The sequence below is a fragment of the Scomber japonicus genome, chromosome 21 (assembly GCF_027409825.1).
Source record: "Scomber japonicus isolate fScoJap1 chromosome 21, fScoJap1.pri, whole genome shotgun sequence".
NCBI classification, from domain to species: Eukaryota; Metazoa; Chordata; class Actinopteri; order Scombriformes; family Scombridae; genus Scomber; species Scomber japonicus.
Window position 1 is genome coordinate 6,518,935 of NC_070598.1, and position 21,512 is coordinate 6,540,446.

The 21,512-nt window shown below is 38.5% G+C and overlaps 1 protein-coding gene across 2 annotated transcripts in view; it reads right to left on the bottom strand.

Annotated features, from left to right (window-relative positions):
• LOC128382053 (cadherin-7-like) overlaps positions 1-21,512 on the bottom strand; it is a 106,431-nt gene that overhangs the window by 35,749 nt on the left and 49,170 nt on the right. The gene's annotated exons all lie outside the window — the stretch shown is intronic.

The following is a 21,512-nucleotide window of genomic DNA, read 5'->3' on the forward strand; positions in this document are numbered from 1 at the left end:
TGGCTTTGAGAACACACAAGCATAGAAAAAAAGGCCTCAACAGTACCAAACAAAAAGGTGATTAAAACACATCTACTTCAACAAAAATTGCATGTCATGCCCTAAAATTATTTAACTAGCAAGCTGGCAAGTAGACCATTCAAGGACTGGAAGGCTTTATTCATCATGCCTGGCCTAAAAATATGAATGAAGAATGAATGAATGAAATAAAAAAAAGAAAGATCACATTCATCCTTCAAGAAGCAATTAAGACTACATGACTTTGGGTTAATATGTGATGTCCATAATGACTGGTGTCTTGTTTACACACCAGCAATGAATTGTGACTCCTCTCCGTCCTCAAATGTGTCACTGTCACTGCAAATAGTTCTGTGGTCTGACATATGATGAGGTTAATGTTGAGACGCTGTCAGAAAACTGAGCACATACAAGGGGACATTTTCGCCGCCAGGGAAGGCATTATATGTCTGTCTCCGTCATAATTGATCTGTATTAGAAAAGATCATAGATGTGTCAACACTGGCTTCAAATGGCTGGTGTTTTTGTCTGTTGCTGTCTGCTTGTACCTTGCTGTATGAAAACGCTAGTATTAAGCCAAGATAGGGTACACACATGCCCAAAATACTAAATAGCTTATAGGGGAATCTTTTCATTAATGACATTTTTGTAATCTTAACTTCATCTCTTGACTACAAAGATGATAATTCCAGAAAAAATTAACGACACACATTTAAATGCAAAGAAAAGTGTCCTAATCCTTCAAAAGCAATCACCGTTGCTTTCAAAGTTAATGACTTAGCATACAATGTGTTGCATTCATTAAACGGCACTTATTAAAGATTCCTACAGAACATGGAAGATTACTCATTAAGAACCTCACAAAGCTACAGCACACAGTTCCTGAATAAATGAATCATTTTTAGTTGCTTTATCACATTCACAGCCTGAATAAGCAGATCAAAGGAGGGCTCTTGCTTGGAGTTGGCACCTGAAGAATTTCTCATAATCCTTTAAATTACACAGAAATTTGACATGTCATTGAGTTCTGTGGTGGAAATTACCTATAAACACTTGGGAATAAAACACAAAGCATTCCACGAGTTTGAGGCAATGATGTAATTAAGAAATATAATGTACGTTATATTTCAGAAAAAGATTTACTTCAGTATGAGGGTCAAGAAGGATTAACCACTCTCTCTCTCTCTCTCTCTCTCTCTCTCTCTCTCTCTCTCTTCGAACTCAAAATCCAGTCACTTCTTATATTTAATAAAATACATATCTTACACTGAATGGCTGTCTGAGAGCCAGTCAGCCTCTAGCCTATCAAAATAATGGTACATATTGTATTGTAACCACATCATCATTGTATAAGACCATTATATAAGATGGTTCATTTCAATTATGTGGTTTTTCACAATGAGCCCATCAGAGAACAACACACACTACTAAATCAGTTTTTCTTTTACACCTACTTCCAGCCTTGTCCCAGGTCAATGTTGTCTTTTTTTTGCTTATACTCAGTAAAGCATGGGATCCTATAGTCCAATACAAATGTATAGTACATAGAGTCTGACAGGGGTTATGAAAGGTAGTCTCAACAACATAGAAATAAGAATGGGAAATAAATGATAAATCCATAATACGTCATACTATTTTATTTTACTTTAATAGGTCCACTCTCAGGAGGAAGAAAATAGTACTGCTCATGTTTTCTCACTACAGTATATGCCTTACAGAAATCTCAAGCAGCACGTTGTCCTTGACTTAAGACTTAAGTTTTGTTTTTAGATGCAAAATTACCACGAACATTTGCAGATTTCACTGGCTGATTTTGTGAAAAAGCATAAGTAGATTTGAACATTATTCTATTTTATTTTTTATAATCTATTTAAAGCTGCATGAATAATAATATTTTTAGATTAAACATGTGTCAAAGCACTGCATGTAATGAGAAAGGTGTTGCTCATAGTGAGAAACTAGAGAGAATTATCATCCGGCTGTGCAGTTCCCTTGGAGCTTCTACTGTGTATGGCAAAACAGGGCTAAAAATAAAGTGTTTTAAATATGTAATTGTGGTATTAACAGGTAGTTGTGCTGCACCCCCAAGTGCTATGTATCAGGTCGCTTCAGGTCTAAGTGAAGATGCATGTTGATTTGGTTATTTTTACGTAGTCTGGACATATATTCTCAGTGCTTTCCAAAACTATGATTGCATAAAAAAATCCATTTGTGATAAATATATAATGTACAATAAAGACGTGTGTGTGTTTTTGGTACAATAATTGCTAAGTTTAGCTTATTAAATTTTTAATTTCGAGTATATCAAACATATTAAATGCTTAATGATGTAACCATGGAATATACTGTTTGCTATATAGTTATGCTAAATACACACAGCAGCCATTTTCCTCTAGTATCACGGTCTGGGTGGGAAGATCAAATGCTGTTATCTAAAGGATTATGTCATACTGCTGTGTTTTAGCTTGTAAATTGTATAAATGTAGGGAATCTGACAAATTGTTATAATTTCACTACTTCCTGATTAACCAGCAACTGAAAAGACAATGGATAGTTATAAAATTCAGAGGGAGGGTATTTGATAACTACCGTTAGCTACGTTAGCATTCAACTACTTCCTAGCTAACATTAATGTTTGATAATGTTATATGATACAATAGTAAAGGTGTTAATTCTGAAATATCAATACATATAATGGATATTTATTTGAGTCACTGGATGTAATCAAGCAGGTGATGTAACGTTAACCATCTTCCTGTCTTTCCACTCAATCTCAGAAATGTTCTGTTTAAGTCAGTACCATTATATAACATTTTGCTCACTAGAACACGTATTTCTTTGTAATGTTTCTCTTATATTCATTCTTCCAATCATTCTCACACAACCTAATATCAGTGGGCTACTAAAGATTTTAAATTGCATGTTGAACAAGCAAAACAACTCCCTAACATCACGTTAACCTTAGATTTGATTAGCACATTAAATCCCAGAATCCTCCCTCTTCTCATTCCTCAAAGGACATCTATTTGAAAGGTACTGTTAAAGAGTAGCGTAGCTCCTTTAGGGCAGTGCTTAATGTGTGTGTGTGAGCGGCAGAAAAGTGAAGGTGAATGCCATCAGAGAAGAGGAAAAGGTTAGCAGTAAGTTGTCAGTCTGGCAGTAAATATAAAGTAGAGGCTACAGTGTGTCAGTTAATAAATGATGCAACTTCTCAAGATCAACAAAAGTCTGTTATTTCCCCAAACTGCTGCAAAAAGTGGAGGGGGTTATCCATAACGTTTGTATCAATGGGCTAGCCTGACCTGACAATGCTCGCTTAAGGTGGAATGACCTTTAAGGTGGACCAGCTATTCCCATTTTAGTGTCAATCTCAGTTGCTCCTACTGTAAACAGAGAAGACAAACATGTCTGGCTACTGGCTCAGCAAAAAACCCCTCTCCCCATCCCCCAACCCCTACTGCCCCAAAGCAGCCAACCTTGGGGAAACACTGATGTGTTTGTACGGGTTACATCCAACACAAAAGTGTGTTCGAGGCACTTAAGCAGCGAGTGTTTTGTGTGGCGTGAAGAGGCTGGCAAGACATGTGTCAAGTGTCCTCCAGCTGTTTCCTTGGACCAAAAACACTTAGGTGAGGAGATCTATTACAAGTGTGTGTTAAGTGAATGCTTATTTACATGTCAGCACGTATTATTAAATAGGCTTGTTTAATTGATTTATTTTAGGTACTACGGGGATTAATGAGGGGATGTTTATGTACACAGTGATGAGGCTGCCGGAGGACAGACACCTCTGGATGAAGATCCCATAGGTGCAGCTGACTCAGAGTTATAAAACTTACAAGAAACACATATTTGGAGATGATATTTTCTCATTTTTTTGTTTTCCATAGTTCAGAACCAGATGTTAAGCATGCGGCCCGTCCTGACCACCACTATGTCCAGTACCCTCCTCCTCCTCACCTTTGAAAGAGCAGCTAGAGGCAGCGTGACCGCAAATTGCCCGGCTTACTCAGGAGAACAAGTTGCTTAAGGCATCCTGCTTTTGTCTGCAACGATTCCAGATTGATATAAAGCTTTTGACCTTTTACACTGGATTTTAGGTGAATAATAGAAATAAAACACCTAAAGGGGTCGTTTCGGGGGTGCTGTGATAAACTGGAACCAAAAGTGTGAAGTCCATCTAAAATAATGGTAATCCAAATCCTAGAGCTGAAGTTCAAAAAAGGTACAGCTTGGCCTAAAGTAATCTTTATTGAGTAATAACCTCATATTTCATACCCTCACAGCGTCAGTATGGTTATGATGAACTTCAATTAGACTTTGTACTGATGGAAAAACTCCACATCTGTGCACCTAAGACCATTTTCATTTGTATGACTACAACATACTAACTAGGCTTTACACGATCAGGATTTTTGGGGCCAATAACCGATCAGTGAGTTTAAATAAACCAATCACCGATCCGATCACGTATTCTTTGTCCACGCTCCGTTTTTTAAACTCGGCATGTTCCTCCTCGTGTTCCCTATCCAGGTACTTTAGTGTTGCACAGATTGCAAATAGCTTGTGTTTTATCTGTCTGCCCACAACACCCACATGTTTGTTTGAATCCGACAGCTCATGATTCACGATTCAAAAAACTTTATTGTCCGTCACATCGAGACAGGGCTCAAAACTAACTGTTGGATTCAAACAAACATGTCGGTGGTGTGGAACTTTTTCGGACTAAATGAGACAGATATAAAACAAGCCATCTGCAATCTATGCAACGGGAGCATCTGCAAAAAACATTACAGCTGATCTCATAAATTGCATAAAATGCAAAATATTGGCTGATCCGATGTAGCCTATCATATCGGCGTAAAGTCTAATACTGAGAGCGGTACATGCTGAGGTGGAGTCAGGCACAGAAACCGGTGAAACAGAATCAGGATATGCAACAAAAAAAAAGTGACCCCGGTGAGCTTTAAGGAAGTGAGCATGGGCTTATTTGACCAGTTTTTCTCTTTTCCTCTGCTATGTACAAGAGGGGGGTTGGGAGAGCACCGTCATGTCTCACAGTCTACAGTTAGTAGAGTAATAATAACTTGTGCAAATGATCTGTTTTTCATGTTTGGTTCATTGCCTTTACAGCTCCACAGACCACAGTTCTTTAAAGACACCTTATTTTGGACTGCATTAAGGCAGACCATTTCTAAGGTGGTAATTTCGGAGACCTATTCAATATACAACCTATACATTCACAACCTTAAAGGGGTTAATTAGCATGAACCCCTCTGGAGAGATTACAATTCGTGAGCAGTCGAAGTGAGGGCTCAATTTCTGACAAGGAAATAACTAAATAGTCTGGTGTCTTGTCACTACTTGAAGAGGAGGATGAGGTAATGAGCGATAAGGGTTTCCTCATTAGTGAGTTGCTGTCACCCATCATTGTGTCTCTTATTGTGCCACCGTGCCACAGTCAGAGGAGACAGTTCACCAGGGAGGAAGACACCAACATTCAACAAAAAAATGTGCCAGATTGAGAATTCATGTAGAGAAAGCAATGAGGACAATCAAGCGATACTATATCTTTTGATGAAGTTCTTCCTCTGTCTCTCTTGGGGACCATTAACCAGTTATTGTACTGTATGTGTGCGCCATGCTGACTCATTTTCAAACCCTGAAATTATAAGACAAAGGAAAAAAAACAAAAAACAGTCCAAGCTTTTCAAACTGTGATCGAAATGAAAAAGCTGCTGGCCGTTCTTTCATGAAATGATTAATATCAGAGCCTGTTAAAAAAAGGAGCCAAACAAACATGTTTGATATGATATTCTGATAGTGAGATCTGTAATCATTGTTTCTTCCATTTGTTTGTGATTTTATTCTCCTCATTGGTATTTCTAATCAATTGAATGAAATAGTACTTTGAATGATAGAGCAAAAAATACTAAATATGTTACAAATCATTCATGAATTTCATTATTTTTTAAAAAGCAAATCAATTTTAAAATATGTTTGTACACTTTTGTCTGTGGAAAAAAAAAGTAAAAAAAATCATCATTATTTTTGGTCTTCAAAACACAGAATATCTCAAATTTCCATTACACTGTTCTAATCAGGTATCTACTGATCTGCCATGATATCTTAAAGTGCAATATTTGGCTGAAAGAAAACAGAAATACAGTACAGCATATGGACCACAATGTTAAAATCCCTTTACACCAACCATGTTAATGATTAAATACTGTTTCTTATCGTATAATTGTATTATAATGACGCTCAATAGGTAAGAGAATGAATGACACAGTACATAATTAAAAAAGTGAAGTTTTTTTTATTTTTTTTTATCAGTCATAGTCCTGTGGGATGTTTGTCTTGACAAGGAAATTACATATTTGAAAAGGTAATTCAAAACTCTAATATAATGATATGATAAATGACAATGCTAGTTACTTTAAATTTGTCAGGACAGTGGTTACAATCATCTATCTGACCAAGAGTAAAGGGAAAATACTTAATTCATGCTCTCCTAAAAGATAGCGTCAAAGTGGACTCTCTCAAGATAGAAATCATCCTCGCACGTAATAAACAAATCGCACCACTCTGCCCCTGTCAACCCACATTTGCACCATGATCTGATGGTTATATTCATTGCCATGCTTGAGGGAATAGGAGACATCCTCCCTTCTAATTAGGTATGGGCAACTCCTGTAGCTGTCATTGTTGGGGCATTTGATTTCCAGAAGGCCATGGCAGAGGTCTGCGTTCAGGTCTGTGACTCTCCTGTCAGGTGTGCATCCTAGATATTGGGGGAGGGGAGGGAGAGGGGGTGAGATGGGCATTTGGATTCAGCACAAACCCACAGGGGAAAATCTGATGACCTGTGACTTCTGAATATAACGTTGTTGCCTGCCTGCGGCTTCTCTTTCCTTCCCATGTGTGGATGGACTAATGTTGGCATAGTGCAGAGGCAAGACCCTGAAAATCTGAGAGCCTGAAGCAGACCTGTTTTGAAATTTGATGCAGTTATGCGTCAAGATTGCACCTCATGCCACACTTCACAGGTGCCTCGGTGTCTTGTTTCCTCCTCAAGTCAAATAGCTTCATCATGGGGAAGATTGAGCCCTTCATAGACATCAGGAAGCTTCTTGAGCAGTACAAATGGGGAAGAGGGAGAGAGGGAACATTGCCAGAGAGGACAGGGATCCACATGGGAGGTCTTTCCTTCCATCTTTCCTTCGTTCCTCCTCCCTTCCTTCGTTCGTTCCTTCTTCCTCCCTTCCTTCCTCCCTCCTTCTTTCCTCCCACTTTCTTTCATTTTTCTTTCATTCTTTGCCTCCTTCCCTCTTTCTTTACTCCCTCCTCCTTCCATACTTCCTTCCTCTTTTCCTCCCTCTCTCCTTACTCCTTTCCTTCCTTCCTTCCTTCCTTCCTTCCTGACCTGTTTTGAAATTTGATGCAGTTATGTGTCCAGATTGCACCTCATGCCACACTTCACAGGTGCCTCGGTGTCTTGTTTCCTCCTCAAGTCAAATAGCTTCATCATGGGGAAGATTGAGCCCTTCATAGAGATCAGGAAGCTTCTTGAGCAGTACAAATGGGGAAGAGGGAGAGAGGGAACATTGCCAGAGAGGACAGGGATCCACATGGGAGGTCACCATATTCAAAGGATATACTGTATATTCTACATATTTTCTGCTTGTTTCCAAAAGTCTCACCATCTTCCAGTCGCTTTCTTCATTATTCCCAGAAGAGAATTTGCAAAGGAGTCACGGGGTCGAGGTAAAAGGATTGCATCTCTGGTCTGATGCCATAATTTAATATCTTTTTAGTTTTCTTGCGTCTTGGGTGGTTTGATTTTTAATAATCTTCAGGAAAGTAGCAGGGATGTGCCAAGTCTGAGGTAATGATGTTGTACTTTTTTTTTTGTTTTGAAGACTGACTTACATGCTAATTTGCAGTAATGGTCAAGGGTGTAAAAAGGAGGCCTTTAAGATGCCGAGCAGTGTCCGAAAACTGACCAGCTTTGTAGGCTCAGCTGGTTTTTCTGAATCCTCTTAGCTACACTTAATAATTAATTCAGAAAAAACAGAGTGACATAAATTGTTAAACACTATGACCTGACCTTAATTTTAACATTCAGTCCATGCAGAAAACCTGAGGTAATTGTGAACATTAAATGAATTATTGTACATATCCCTACAGACATGACAGTACATTGTTAGATGAGCTGAGTGGAGAGTTGTTAGTGGAGCTGTGAAGGAGTCCAGCAGTAGTGTGTAGCCCACAGGTGATCTATTTTACATCTTTTCTTACTAATAATTACCATGCTAATATCTATAACTGGTGTATTCATGGAGCATCAGGGATTGCAGTCTGAGGATTTACTGAATCTTCTTTTTCTTTTTTTTTCTTTTTTTTTGTCCAATCTTCTACGAAATGTCAAATTCAGCGGAGCGAGGTTGCTTGCTGTTATGCTCAGAGGGAAACTTATCTCTGAACAGTTGAACAAGATCTCAATTTTTAAGAGACCATATGAATATATTTCAATAATAAATAACAATAGAATAGCCAATAAGGGATGAGATTCAGTTCTTTCTACATTAAAAATACACATCTAGTCTAAAAGAACAGCCTGAAGAGAAAATGTTGTGACATGCTTTGACATATGGACTCTGATGTTTGCAGCTTTGGCTACTGGTGCCAATTAATACAAGATTTGAATTGGATGCAGTAATGTAATTTAGCTTATTGCATTGCTTATGTATCGCTTAACACTTATGTATCAATTGTTCTTTGTTCGGGATGATAAAACAACTGTAGCTTTGCCCTTTTGAACACAACAAGAACCATTTATTTGTTGCTAATTGAACTTATTACCCATAGGGACGCTCATTGTTATGCATAATAAAGTTTGCCTTTGGCCTGGCTGTGGTAGTACTGCTACTCTCAACTTTGACTGAGATCAAAACCAAACTTGCCTCCAGATTCTGTAATTTAATATTACCTTGCAATGTGAAATCTATCAGAAAAGACACTAAATAAATAAAACAAAGAAAGGTAAGGTTAGCAGCAATGCACCTGCTCCACTGTCATATTACTGTATTATTAATGCAGATTGATGAAATGATGATGAAACCATATAACTTTTCAACATTTGCACAAGCTAATGGATTAACTTGTCATCTGACAACTTTAATAGCGCTAACATTGACGTTAATGTTAATTGCAAAAGTCACACTAGTCTAATATTTAGAGTGTTTCCTTATGCCAGGTCTTACCTTCAACAATGTGGATTTAAGCTTCAATCCAGATACTCTATGCTTTTTTTTGTTTAACCCTCCTGTTGTCCTCAGGTCAAGGAAGGAAAGAAGGAAGGAAGGAATGAGGAAGGAAGGAAGGTAAGAAGGAGGGAGGGAGGAAAAGAGGAAGAAGTAAGGAGAGAAGGAAGGAAGTAAGGAAAGGAGTAAGGAGGGAGGGAGGAATACAAGAAGGAAGGAAGGAAGGAAGTGAGGAAGGAAGGAAGGAAGGAAAGAAGGAAGAAAGGAAAGGAGTAAGGAGGGAGGGAGGAAAAGAGGAAGGAAGTATGGAAGGAGGAGGGAGCAAAGAAAGAGGGAAGGAGGCGAAGAATGAAAGAAAAATTAAAGAAAGAGGGAGGAAAGAAGGAAGGGAGAAAGGAAGGAAAGAAAGAAGGGATGAGGAAGGAAGGAACGAAGGAAGGGCGGAGGAAGGAAGGAAAGATGGAAGGAAAGAAAGAAGGAACAGTCAAAAGAGATGGGGTCAATTTGACCCGGGAGGACGACAGGAGGGTTAATCCTTTTTTGGGGATTCTTGTAGATTCATCAAATAACAATAATATCCTTTATCGTGATCATTTCTGGACAATATATCGTCCAATAAAAGTAGTTATCGTGACAGGCCTATATGGTACATGGAGCAAGTGACTGAGCTCAGATTTTTAGCCAAAATGTATTTACATTTGCATATAAAAATATAAATATGGATGAACTTTTTTAATTTGACTCACAAAAATAGAAACAAATAATTAACAAACAAGTGAGTCCAACCATTTCTAACCCTTTCCAAATGAATCTGTAAATGTGAACCAACCCTTTAAACTATATCAGTCATGAACATTATTACTGTCCTTTAATTCTCACCGTACAGGTAACATGCAACATAATTACTCAGGAGCAGCACTGACAGAGAAAGACGACAACAATGATTAACTTCATTTAAAAACAGAGCTACCTTTTCTGACTTTATCATGTCTGTTGCGTCAGTCAGCCATTCTTTCTGAATTGACGCATTTAAAACAATCCAGTTATTCATAATTACCTTCTTTGTGACCATACATAGCGATAGAGGGATCTTTTTGTTCTTTGAGCTGAAATTATGCAAATCTATCCCGTATACATGATTGTGGTGTGACTAGAATGGCTATATTAGTTTGGATCATTACTTGCTTTGATATGCCAAACCAAAACCCAAGATCTTTTATTATATCGCAATCCCACAACAGATGGAGCAGAGTTCCTTCAGCAGCACCACATTTTATACACTTACTGTCATCCTTTATGGCCATTTCGTATAGCTGTGACGGCATATAATATAATCTATTTAGTATTTGCTTAAATTGTTTTTTTGTACAATGGAAGGACCGCCATGCATTTTTCCATATATCCTATTTGTGGAAGGCTCTGATCTATTTCAGTGCTCAAGTCTTAAATTAATTGTTGGTGCTTTAATTGAATATTTTGTAAAAAATATATTTTTTATTGAAAATGAATTGTTAAAAAGTATGTTTTCTAATTAGTTTTTGTTGATGCTCAATTTGTCTATGGGAATATTATTTTTAATAGAATTCTTTAAAGTGATGTTTGGCGATTAATTCATTAAAGCTTTTAAAACAGCAGTTAATAGAAATGATGTGATAGAGCTTAGTGGCTCCAATGTGTTTCCAATTATTCTATTTTATTACTGTGTTGTTTACTGTTATATTTGAGCTCAGCTTTATTTATTGAGCTAGTTGTGTTAATTCCAAGGATCTTTATACATTATTTAAAAAGGAAGCTTCTCTTGCCCTTGCATGATTTCCTGTGGTAATGTTTTCATGAAATATTGACATTTCAAGTTAATGTTTAAGCTTTGTAACTTTTTTTTCTCCATGTGTTCAATGTCTTTGCTAACAGAGGGCTCAAATAACTCACTTACTAGCTAACAACCAAAGGACATATAGTATTAAAATAAGTTGAATATCTGTAAGTCAACCATTTATATTTGAAGTAGACATCCTTGAGTATGAACACTTTGCTTTGTTTACATGCCACATAAAGTTTAGCGTTGTGTTATTGTGTCATTTTTCAAACAATGTTTTTTTTAATATATCATGACTCGTACCGTGAATATTGTTCTTCATCACCTCGACCCAGTAGAGAGTTACTGGGGATTTCCACCGGGTCCGTCAGCGGCGCGGAACAGCTGCGCTACGGTTTAGCTCCGTCCTCTGCCCGGCATCAACTCACACCGGGAGCGTTACAGCAGTGGAGCGGAGCATGCTCTGGGAGAGAAATCTACCTTTTAAAACTAAGTTGCACTGTTAATACAGCAATTACGGCAGCCCTATCAAATCCAAACGAGTGCCTTTAGTCTACCGTAATTACTGTAGTAGCAGCACAACTAAACGGCCCGATTTTGTTAACTTGCTCAATTTTGGTTGAGTTGGTCATTTTCTTTGATTTTTGTGCTTATCTCATGTGTCAGTAGGCTACGTAGCTAGATTGAGTCTTTATCTGTCTGTTTTATTCCTGTTTGTTGCTGAAATACGATCGGGAGGCTGCACAGGTTGTTTTATTTTGAAAGACGGAAGTTTTATTATGCCGATTCTGTGTCTGACTTCCTGTCTGGTGCAATCTGCTCTGTTGAGCTTATCGCGAGTTAGAAACAGCTCCGTCAAAAATATAAGCGGCACAGCTGTAACGCGTTGCTGACGGACCCGGTGGAAATTGGGCTTTATAGTTAGTTTTAACCATAGATCTAAAATGTACTTATTTTATTTTAATAACTATTTATTGTAATTCTTAACCCTAAATATCTTATTCCTGTTAGTTTCCTGTTTGTCTCCACATGACACAGAAGAAAAAGTTTACAATTTTGAGGAAGTATCTAGATGTTTGATGTCTGTATGTTGTTCTTTTGACAATTAGAAGATAAACTACATCAATCGTGACTATATCTTCAGAAACAAGCGGAACAAGGAGTCCTGAAACAGATGGTTTGTCCCCCCACGGAGCCCTGATCTCAACATCATGAAGACAGTCTAAGGTTTATGTGAAGAGACAGAAGCAGCTGAGACGCCGAAATCCACAGAAGAAGAAGAAGAACTGTGGGAACTTTATCACAATGGAGGAACAACCTGTCTACCATTAAAAAACTCACTGTGTACTAAAGAGAATTGGTGAATAGGTTAGTGAATATTGATTTGATTTAGTTCTTTTTCTGTTTATTGCACTCTGTATGTTAATTGATAAATAAAAACTACTCATTGCAGCATTTCTTTTTAAAGCATCTTCACTTTACTTTTATTGGCTAAAACATTTACTTGCTCCCTATAATGAAACCACAATCCTAATCACTGCAACAAACCACTTTGCTTTTTCTTTTTTTCTATGATTTAACCTGAATGAGATTTTAAAATCTGATGTCTGGTTATGGCATGAATACACACATACACCACACACACACAAAGAATGAAATTGAGCTTAATTCAGGAACAAGGGAGGAAAAGATGAGGAAAAGTGGATCAAAAGACAGAAAAATGAAGATGCCCATCAATCCTGGCTGTACTTGAAAAATAAACAATACCATTAAGAGTTTAATTTTCTCTCTCTCTCTGCCATCCTTTATTAATGTCATTACAGTCACTGCAGCTGAAAACTGTTATTGGCTGGTCTGACTAAATGGCTCAGTTAGCTAAATTATAGTGAGCTGTCCACTTCTTTTCTCCAAAGTCCCTGCCAGTGGGCTTACAGTGGGGATAATGGTGGTCAATAAAGCAATACTCTTTTGCTGTTGCTCAACAAAACATGCCGTTTATGCCCTGCATCAAATAATGAACAGTGGGACGTTGTCTTACAGCACTGGGGAGAAAAAAAAAAAAAAAAGACTGCTTTTCTCTACGCTTCGGTTAAGCCTCAACGACAAAGTCAAAATATGTCATCTGTTTCTTTTTTCCCTCTTTTTTTTAAGCCTAATGCTTTTATGCTTAGAATTTAGTCATCTATCTCTGTACTGTGGATATTCACCCATCTGCTCTGTTTATCCCTTGCATCCCTCCTCCATCCATCCATTCATCAGTTTTCTGTTGCTTCTTTCACAGTGTAACCTTGTAGCCAATTAAAGAGCACTACCACTGCTCTGGTGTCTGCTGCAGTGACACCTGCGAACCCTGTTTACTGAGTTGCATCAGAAAGGTTACTTCAAGCCTTCAATCCAAGCAAGGCTCCCTTAATGCTAGCTAGACACAAACAGAACAAAACGTTGTCTGTTCTGTACTCCATACAGCATCACCATAGGGACAAAAAGCATGTATGTGTAAGACTTAAAAGAGGCATCTTTAAACATTCGGGAGAAGCAAAGCTTAAGAGGAGGAAAGAGCTGGATAATGGTTGGATTATAATAACAGCTGTAATGGATGGCTCCTGAAAGGTGAAATAAAGTAGAAAAAAAAAAGATGTGGGGTTTGTGCCGACAGCAATGAGGCCGATAAGTCCTCCAGTATAAATGGACACACAGGTCATTTGACCATGCACTCCAGAACCGCCGCCTCTATCAGCAATAATCGGCAGGACAGCATCATTTATCAAAACACTGCTAATAAAATAATGATGTTTTATGATGTGGCGATGCTGTGGTTAGGGTCTGGTTAGGTTTAGGCACCACTTGGTTAGGGTGAGGTAAAGATCATGGTTTGGATTAAACTGATCACTTGAAACGTGTTGAAAAGTCACTACTGTACTTCCTTAAAGTTAGGCAGCCTTCCTCCATCGTCATGGCAACAGCAAACACCATGACAATCATAGTTATGGTTTTTTAAAAAGCTGTGCCTTTCATTTGTACCGCGCCTCTTCTGATAATTACTATGAGTGCTCGATATTGTCTGTCACTCAAAATGTAACTACAGGTCGTTTTTGGCGACTGCTACTACGACCTACTGTGTTGTTTTTTTCATGGAAGGAAGGGCTCAGTGAGAAAAATGAATGCTCTCACTAAACCAAAGATAGGCTTCACACACAATTGATATACTAATTTAATATCAGCTTGGCGTGTTGGAGCCTGAGAGATATTGGCTGTGGTTAATGATGCCATGAATCCTGATTCCAGTACGCTAAAAAAAAAAAAAAAAAAAAAAAAAAAACAGAGACATGTTTCTCCTCCCGCCTGGCCAGACGCACACATACTTCTCACAGAGCGACACTGCTAATCCACACGACTGTGTTGCGAAGCTGTTGTTTGTCTGCTGGGTGCCAGCCCCCTCATGCTCTATCTCTGTTACCCTGTGTGGCGCTGGTGTCATTCCTGGGGAGAGGCGATGATTAAAATCCTTCTGTCGCTATCACAGCACGGCCTCTTATTGTGTGCCGTGACTCCTTGCCTCCGGTGCAAGCCAGACGCATTGTAGCCTCGCATTTATCTAGCTGTCTCCACACCACTGGCGGCAGACGGGTGGGCCATGCTCCCTGCTAAAGCCCAGATACTTGACATTTGTCTTGGGAAGAGGAAATAAAAGTGCAGACTTTGGAGGAACCCTCTGGCTCTCCATGTAGCTCTGAGAGGTACTGATGAAGGTGATGAACACTTAAACATGAAGGGAGCAGTATGTGATTTGCGGAAGCCTCGGGCAGTCCACTTACAAGGAATAGATCCCGTAACACAAAAACAGGTCATACAAGCAGGGACTTAAACCTCCAGCCCTGGTAGTTCATTACTGAGTGACATTCAAGCATCATGGTCTAATCACTGGTCACAATTGTGAAAAGGGCCACATGATGCTACAATACAAAGGACCCATGTGTTGCAGAAATGTATCATTATGTCGAACATATTATAGAAGACAGGGTCCATTCATTTGTAATGTTAAGCTGAGAGGAAGTGTGTTCGTCTTTGCACACGTTGGAGTGTTTGTTGTTTGTGATTAGAATTTAAAAATTGCACCGCCCCTTCTCTCTATATTACCTGTCCGAACAGCAGGAGGCAGCCAGATTTATATCTAGCCTTCAGCTGTAATGTTCTCTCGATTTAGTGCAGTCACCACAACAAAGATCTTGTACGGAGCCACAACGACACACACTTTTAAAGGAGGAGGTATAGAAAAGCACACAAGGTTGAGGAAAAAAGGCTGCGCTAATATCTTAATCACGGGCTGATCACAGCGAACCCGACTCCTCCTGACCTCAGCATTGAAATTTCACATGTGATGAGCCAGAGCAGCTAAAAGGCTGCATAGAGGGGATTGGACTTGGTATTTTCTTTTATTAGACTATTTTCAGTTTAATTAGATTCTCAGACATCATGATCCAACAAGCAAGAAGAGACAAAGCACAGTCCGCCCAGTCTGCAATCACCTGAGTACCTGTCATATTCAGATGTCATACTTGTGTCATTTAGAGAGGCAAGCCATGTCACATCTCAAAGACCCCCTTCAGAATGTAATTAATCCTCTCATTCAGACACCTGGCATTTACTAACTAAATTCTCCTCTTGTTATTCCAGCCATTGAGGTTTGTGAGTATGCATGCATGCATGCTTAGCAGTGTTAATGTGCACGGATAATTGTCTGTAAAGGACTTGCCAAATCGCCGAGGTGTATGGAGCTGGAGGCAGCTGTTCAAACCTCCCTGAGCCTGCTATCAATTACAACACAGTCCTTAACAGCATTTCGGCTTCACCTTCAAACTAAACTACAAGCAATCAATCAATATATTACAAAATGCTGTCTTAACTGGGCAACTTTAGGCGCGGCAACTTATGTATTTCGCCGACATTATGCATTGCTCGGAAATTATTGGAGCTATTCAGGATTAAGTACTTTTCCCAAGGGCACCTTGTAGATTCAATTTGGGATTATAAACCGGAGTAAAGAGACTTGTTAGACGAAGGAGAGCAAGGATGCTACCCACCTAACACCGGGTCACACACATCCTCTTCCCCCCCCTGACCATTAGCCCCCTCTGCCACTTAATCGCTAGTGCAGTATTGCAGCGTGGAGCTTAGAGTGTATTTCAGCACAGGCACTTTGTCAAAGTCACCCTCTGCTATGGCCCAGGCGTGTGCTGCAAATGGGACTAATTAGTAACTTGCAAAGACAGAGGCACAACGCTCATCCCACAACACTCAATCGTGGACAGCTAAAAGCTAGTGCCTCACCCCTATGGTGTATTCTGTAAGGCTCGTGGTATTGACAATATGTTAAAAACCAACAGTTAATACAAACAGCGTGGCCTGGTAAACAGCCAGTCGGTACAGAAGGCAGGCACCACAAAATGTAACGCCATTCACTAGCATTAGCCTCACTACAAGTGAGCCTATTCAGAGATACTCAATTCCTCTTTAAAGTACTTGACATGATTTTATTTTATGCTACTTTTTAAGACCCTGGTTTGCAGTACTCTTGCACTGGATTATAATGTACTCATGTTATTTTAAAAGCTATGCAACTTTTGCTAATCAGCAGCCTTTGAACCAACAAGTAGCTAATACTAAAACTAATGTAACATTAGTACAAGTAGAGAAGAGTCATAAATATATTCAGCTTACTGAAGCAGTAATGTGAGTTATGCAGCAATATATATATTTAGCCAATGTTAGCCATCCTAAGCTACTCATACCAAAACAAGTAAGGCTATAGCAACAAAACCCATGAGAGTATTGAAATATGTTGTGTTGCTTAGGACTTTAACTTCTTATTTTCACTTTTATCTTCTCTGCAGAAAAAAAGTGCAGTTTTAAATATAACTTAAATATAACACTCCTTTTTGTAAAATACAAAAAGGAGTGTTTAGAATATATAGGCTATATATATATGCAGTATCAGTCAAAAGTTTGGACACACCTTCCCATTCCCTTGAATAAGAAAGTGTGTCCAAACATTTGAGTGGTACTGTATTCATCCCCTTTAAAGAATAACTACTGTACAAGCATATTATGTGTTGCAATATTTGACATTTTTCAGCACAGATACTTTATGAACTGTACTAAACTTTTATGTGATAGAAAAAAAAGAAAAATACTGTCAAGATGCAATCAAATGTCTATATGTGCATGTAAGTGACTGTCACTCTTCAGATCTGAGGGTGCAAAGATAAACGCTTTGAGCACACTGACAGCTCAATACATAACTCAGACTGTAGGTATACTGACATTTGACGAAATGTCTATATCGTGTCTCATCTAGCACGCTGATAATAATAAAAAAAAAAAGCTTCCCAGCATGTAGCAGATACTCTGGTTAGCAGCACAACCTACTGTATGAGAACAGAGGCCACTTAGTAAGCAATCATAACCCATTAAAGCTTTTTGAAATATCAACCTTGGGATTTAAAGAATCCACTTAGCTTAATGAAAAACATGTCATCATCTAAAGCTGTGAAAGTATAAGCCCTGGTCATTGAGCTGAATGGGTTAGAGGAAAAAAAGGCATGATATGAGAGTAATGGGGACTTTATGGGGCAGACATGCTGTTTGAACATCACTTGAGTAAATGTCTGCTCTCGCTCTAATTGGTATTGGTGTCATGAAGTCTCACTCGAGACTCATCGATGGGTTCAAGTGTTCTCGCAAACTTTGTTAAAGATCTTTGAACAGCCAGAGGCAAAGTGGTCAAATTTCCATCAGTCCTGCGTCAGTTTTATGGAATCTTCTGCTGGATATGAGACGCAGCAGAAACAGGATCACAGATATCTTAATAAATAACTGATACTTTCTGACAAACTTCATAATAGAAAAATCACTGTTGTGAATTTTTAATAGACAGTATAAAGTGTTTCAGTGTTCAAAATTGATGACACAACAAGATCCTGATTTTTCCAGGAAACTAGCAGAGCATTTTTAGTAGAGCATACATTTTTATTTCCCTGAGGTAGCCCTTCCTGAAAGGTAACTAAATGAAGATGAAGATGAAGGTAACCAAGTGAACACTTCCTAATTTTTCTCTCAATTACAGTTGTGACTTTAAAAAAAGGAGCAATATAAGAGGAAAGAATCTGAAGAAAAAAAAGAAACCATTAGAGACTTGTAGGCAATAACAGTGCTGCTATAAAAGCGTGCAGGATGTCTCCCTTGACTGTAACTGTTCTGTAAGCCGTCTTTTTACAGTGGCTTGTAGAGAGGTTATTAAGGTTAGCCCTGTCAAACAAGAGAACATGTCTCTATGCTTCCCTGCATCAAGTCCCACATGGAGTCACACCTCTCCGAGGGCTTGCATGCTATTCAATTTTGACACCAATATTGCATCTCATAACCACGAGATCCAATCACCATCTATGTGAATGGAAGGAGAGCCAAGCGTAATCAGTCGTGGCCAGGTAGAGATGGGCAGCAGAAAGGTGCTGGCGAGGTGCTGGCTGGGGTCCAAAATGGGTGCACATTTAGGAGTGTGTCTGTGTGTGTGTGCCTGGTTGTTTCCAGAGGTTAATAAAGTAGCCATTGTCCTCCAGAAAGAGAAAGAGATTTATTTGTGAGCTTAAGGTCTTATGCTTAAAGCTGAAGTAAGCAATTTTGGACACTTGAAGTGAAAAAATGGCTGCAAAGATTACAATTCAAATAATTAGTATTGTATACTTTAATCACTTAAAGCTGCTCTAATCAATAGTTGAGTTTAACAAGAGATGAAATGACTGTGTATAATTTGAAAGTGACAAACCCACTGAGAAGTATTGCCAAAGCACTCTGCTAAATGCTAAAACACTACGTAGCATTTTTCAACACAAGTTTGTTTCCAAATGCAGCAGTTTTCAGCAAAAGAGCACTGATAAACCTGCCATATACTACATGCTAGTTGCCGAGCATCAAACAGCAGACGACATTAGCATGTAGCTGCTAAACAAAGTCGAGCATTTAGCAACTAAAGACAAAGATATGTACCTCAGCGGTTGGTGGAAACCCAAAGCAGAGCTAAAATAAGAGTAAAGTAAGTTTGGTATTTGATGAATAAAGTATTTTTGTATCATATCGTATCGTAATATATCAACGTTTATAGCTTGTTGCCCTCAAGTGTACAAAAAGTCTATTAATCAGGTTTAAGGGCTGAGACAGTCAGAATATCAAAGGTTTAGTCTAATAGCTAGCTTTAGCTGACAGCTTGTCCTGTCAGAGAAGACGTCTGACCCAGCAGCAGCATTTCATTTGTGCAAATACAGTGACTCTGTGGGATCTTTCCTGGAGAAATGCAATGCTCCATTGATTTAGTCAAATAAGACAACTTGTCAGGAATATTTTGATGAAGATGAAAGACTTTTAGAGATTTTTTCGAGACATTGTGGTTTCAGTTGATTAAAAAAGAAATTATTCAAGAGATGGATGGTTTTACTAGATGTTTATATATTAAGTCACATGGACTGAGATGGTCTACTTCAGGCAAAATACAGCTGGATCTAGACAAAGACAAATATTAAGCAACTATTTCTGTGCTTAATGATGGCCGTAAGAGATAATAATAAACAGTGTCCTTGGAGGCAGAGTGCTTGGAGATCAGCTAAATTACACTGAATACGATATTACAGGAAAGGAACTGGGAAAAATGTTTAATATCAAATTCACAAGTTTCAGTCCAAACTCATCTTAAAGAAAGTGATCACAGAGTTTTAACACATTAATTAGCCCCCAGACTTCTTTTTCTTTTTTAGCTTCTAAGCAGCTACGAGGAACCCTTCACTTAAAATCAAAGATTTTCAGCCTCAGCAGTCCCTGTGGAACTGTTGGAGCTTAAAGAGTATCCATGAGGAAGTTTTCATTTAGAGCGTATAAAACATGTAAATGTTTGAACCAAAAACATGGAAACATGGAAATGTTCGCTAATGAAAGCTTCAGCGGGAGACTTCATTAGCGAAAGGTCTCCAGAATATGAAAAACAACATAGAAATTCTGTGATAGTGGTGCAGGCTTCTCAGCTTAGTCTGCTGAAATTTTGATGATCACAACATCTTTTCCCTCCTTAGACACAACATCTAAAATGTCAACACAGTATGCAACCATTTTATTCCTTGTGGTATATATGTGTGTATTCATTTTTGTTTGAATTGTCCATTTTCTCACAGTGGTTATTGAATGTTAACAGTGAACCTTCTCAGGTCGATGTGGAGTTTTTCTTGTCCTGCTTATTTCTGTGTCTGCCTGACTGTGGAAAAATAAACAACATAAATCCCTGCATTGCAGTGGCTGTCACTAGTTCATGAATTAGAACTACATTCATAAAATGTGTGTATGTGTTGCTCTCGAAGTAGACGATGAAGCTTAATATCGTGGGATGGCCCATATTTTTCTGTTTTCAACCAAGAGTGCTTTGCATGAAGTAGCCGAGCCTCGACAGGGCAGTGGCTAATGAGCCGGCTATGAAGATGCAGCGAGGACTGCCGCTGCACTTCTCAGGATAAAATGCCCGACAAATCAACAACCCACCTCACATCATCTTGCCTTGCAGCTTATTTTAGCCCTTTTCTCAGGCTTCTTCTCACTGTTTTCAAATTTAATTGCTATCTTTACTGTACCAAGCGACAATACTTGATAGAATTCAGTTTTCGGCTGCAATCTTTGCAACTCGGTGCTTTAACTTGTTGATGGTAAAACAAAAGGTGTCAATGGTCAGCGTCAAATTACTGAGAGGAAGCGTGAGTATGAGCAATGGTTAAAGTGACACCATAAAATACAAAAAAACACATTATTTTTTCTTACAAAGAAAAAGTTGAATTATTCCTGCTCCTGTTTTACTGCTACAGCCTCACTTGGTCTGATACAGCCAGTCATTTATGGTAGCTACTGCTGGGAAATAGACATAGGCTGTGTTACTGAGTCACTTCACTGATTTTATGGCTCTTCTTTTTATCATGTCACAGATCAATATTTTAATGGTTTTACCACAAAGATAAAACAAGAACTAAACCATGCGTAACTTTACCAGGAGGCATGTTTGTTTTCTGTTACATAGACTTAAAAAAAATCAACAATCAAAAAGAAGGTGGAGTTATTCTTCATGAAATTTAAAGCTCTAAATCTCTTTATAGTTGTGGGTGTTGTTTGGTTGATTTGGTTGACAACAGTCTGCCAATATATAAAAAAACAACTCAAAAACTGTTCATTCACATATTGTTCAAGTCTGATTGGTACATGGGAGTACTTGACATCACCTTTTTCAACTGAGCTCCATCCACTTTAAAACTGAAAGCACAAATACTGAAGTCGCTTATGTGAAATATTGTAACAGAAATTTTTCAAACGTCTGTCACACTCAGAAGATT